Source organism: Priapulus caudatus, unplaced genomic scaffold (genome assembly GCF_000485595.1).
Source record: "Priapulus caudatus unplaced genomic scaffold, Priapulus_caudatus-5.0.1 Scaffold2270, whole genome shotgun sequence".
Taxonomy (NCBI): Eukaryota; Metazoa; Priapulida; class Priapulimorpha; order Priapulimorphida; family Priapulidae; genus Priapulus; species Priapulus caudatus.
Window position 1 is genome coordinate 1 of NW_014579331.1, and position 3,109 is coordinate 3,109.

Here is a 3,109-nt window from a genome sequence, read left to right on the forward strand (position 1 = left end):
TGATGCTGTCGCTATGGCAACAAAGCCCATTGATGCTGTCGCTACGGCAACAAAGGCCGCTGATGCTGTCGTTACGGCAACAAAGGCCGCTGATGCTGTCGCTACGGCAACAAAGCCCATTGATGCTGTCGCTACGGCAACAAAGGCCGCTGATGCTGTCGTTACGGCAACAAAGCCCGCTGATGCTGTCGCTACGGCAACAAAGCCCATTGATGCTGTCGCTACGGCAACAAAGGCCGCTGATGCTGTCGTTACGGCAACAAAGCCCGCTGATGCTGTCGCTACGGCAACAAAGCCCGTTGATGCTGTCGCTACGGCAACAAAGCCTGCTGATGCTGTTGCTACGGCAACAAAGCTCGCTGATGCTGTTGCTACGGCAACAAAGCCCGCTGATGCTGTTGCTGCGGCAGCAAAGCCCGCTGATGCGGTCGCTATGGAAACAAAGCCCGCTGCCACTGTCCCTATGCCAACAAAGCCTGTTGATGCTGTCACTATGGCAACAAAGCCTGCTGATGCAGTCGCTATGGCAACGAAGCCCGCTGATGCTGTCACTACGGCAACAAAGCCCGCTGACGTGGTCGTCACGACAATAACTGCTGATGCGGTTGCTACGGCAACAAAGCCTGCCGACGTGGTCGCCACGACAACAAAGTCCGCTGACGTGGTCGCCACGACAGCAAAGCCAACCGAGGCTATCAGCGCGATGACGAAGAATGCGATCGCCACAGCGACGAAGCCCGCAGCAGTCGGCGCGGCAACGAAAAATGCGATCGCCGTGACGACGAATCTCGCCGCGTCAAAGTCGACCAACACGAAATCGACGGCGGTGAAGGTGCGGCTGCTGCGTCCGCCGCAGCCGGGGGCGGTCGGGCGCGGCGGGCGGCGAGCGCGACGCCAGCGCCTCCTACCGACATCGCACCGCTTTGCGACGGCCGGCGCGCGCGCCCAGTCGCTTCTCGCGCTGCCAGCGACCGTGCTCCGCCGTCTCGCGCGCCGCGCTGGTCTCTGCGAGGCCGTCGGGTTCAACTACGCCGCGCGCACGCTCGGCGTCAGCTGGCCGTACCCGTGCCCGCGTCCGCACTTCCGCACGGCGTGGCGATACCGCGTGATGACGCTGCGCTCGCTCGCGGGCCTGGCGCTGGAGTTGCGCGTCGCGTGGGCGAGCGTGCGCTGGGACGACGTCGCCGCGAAGCAGCCGTCGGACGGAAACAACACGGTGACCACGGAGACGGAGGTGACGACGACGGAGCTACTGCAGCGGCGGAACGTGGGGGCGAACGCGCTGCGCTCGAAGTACCTCGTGCGTCGCATCGTCGTGCCGATCGTAGAATTTGACCTGTACAATAGCACTACGATTTGCTACTAGACACACAAATACTCTCTCCTCCTTTTTGCATCTCGTGACTCTTTCCTTTCGACATTTTGTGAATTCCATGTCTGTTTCCGTGGCAACTCACACCAGCATCGATGTTTGCGTGTTGTCCACAGGCCACCTGCAGTTCTACCGCATGACCGCGCTGGACAAGGAAGAGCAGAAGAAGCAGGAAAAGCTAGCGAAGAGGGAGCAGCGGGAGATGATGGAAGAGCTACTGCAGTTCAGGTCGCTGTGGGTCAAGTACAGTCTGTTCCCACTCGGTCTCAAGCATCAGGTAGGCGTTCAATCTTGTCGTTTATTCCATTGTTCGTTATGTCGTTCGTTCCGCTGTTTGTTCTGTCGTTCATTCCGCTGTTTATTCTGTGGTTTGTTCCGTTATACATCCTGTTGTTCATTCTGTCATTTGTTCTGTTATTCGTTCTGCTGTTCGTTCTGTTGTTTGTTCCACTGTGAATTTTTTTTAATGTGCTAACATTGATGAAATGACTCTTTATTTCATTTTTGTGTGTTTTTTGGTTACTTTACAGCTTAAATATAACCTACACAAACATAAGCAAGTATTTTTAATACTGTTACATAGCTTTTAGAATATTGTGTTATGTAAAATACTGTATTATGTGATATATACGATATACCTCAATATCTGGTAGCCGCGATCAATAACATTCAACCGATTATCATCAATCATCGGTTGCACCCAACCGATGATCGATGATAATCGGTTGAATGTTGATGATGATGTGATGATGTTGATGATGATGTGATGATGTTGATGATGATGTGATGATGTTGATGATGATGTGATGATGTTGATGATGATGTGATGATGTTGATGATGAAATTCCAACCGATTCCCGGACGATAACGCTCACCGCCGCGTGTGTTTCAGGTGTGGAAGCAGAAGTTCTCTCATCCCATCACCCTGTATTCTCTCATCCCATCACCCTGTATTCTCTCATCCCATCACCCTGTATTCTCTCATCCCATCACCCTGTATTCTCTCATCCCATCACCCTGTATTCTCTCATCCCATCACCCTGTATTCTCTCATCCCATCACCCTGTATTCTCTCATTACAGGGTGATGGGGGGCGACGCTCGTCCACGACCAGCTGCCTCGACCCGTGATGCGATACTCCTCACCCTTCTGCTTCCACACCTGAAACACACGCGACGCACGATACAGATGAGAGAATACAGGGTGATGGGATGAAAGACTTCTGCTTCCACACCTGAAACACACGCGACGCATGATACACATGAGAGAAGGCGACACAGGGCAGGCGTGAGCGCGGTGAGGGCCCCGCCCGGGCGACGCCCCGCCACCGTCGTTGCCGCACGCAAGGTGAGGGGACGCCACGTGAGAGGGCGCGCGGGTGAGGGGGCGCCACGGGAGAGCGTGTGCTGGCGAGGGAACGCCACGCGAAAGTGCGTGCGGGTCGGGTTTCAACAAGGTTGCCATGTTAGCATGAGACCCACGGATCTTATAACAACAACAACAATAATAATAATAATAGTAATAATAATAGTGGTAGTGGTATTGGTAGTAGCAGTGGTAGTAGTAGTAGCAGTAGTAGTAGCAGTAGCAGTAGCAGTGGCAGTGGCAGTGGCAGTAGCAGTAGCAGTAGCAGTAGCAGTAGCAGTAGCAGCAGCAGCAGCAGCAGCAGCAGCAGCAGCAGCAGCAGCAGCAGCAGCAGCATCAGCAGCAACAGCAGCAGCAGCAGTACAGCAGTAG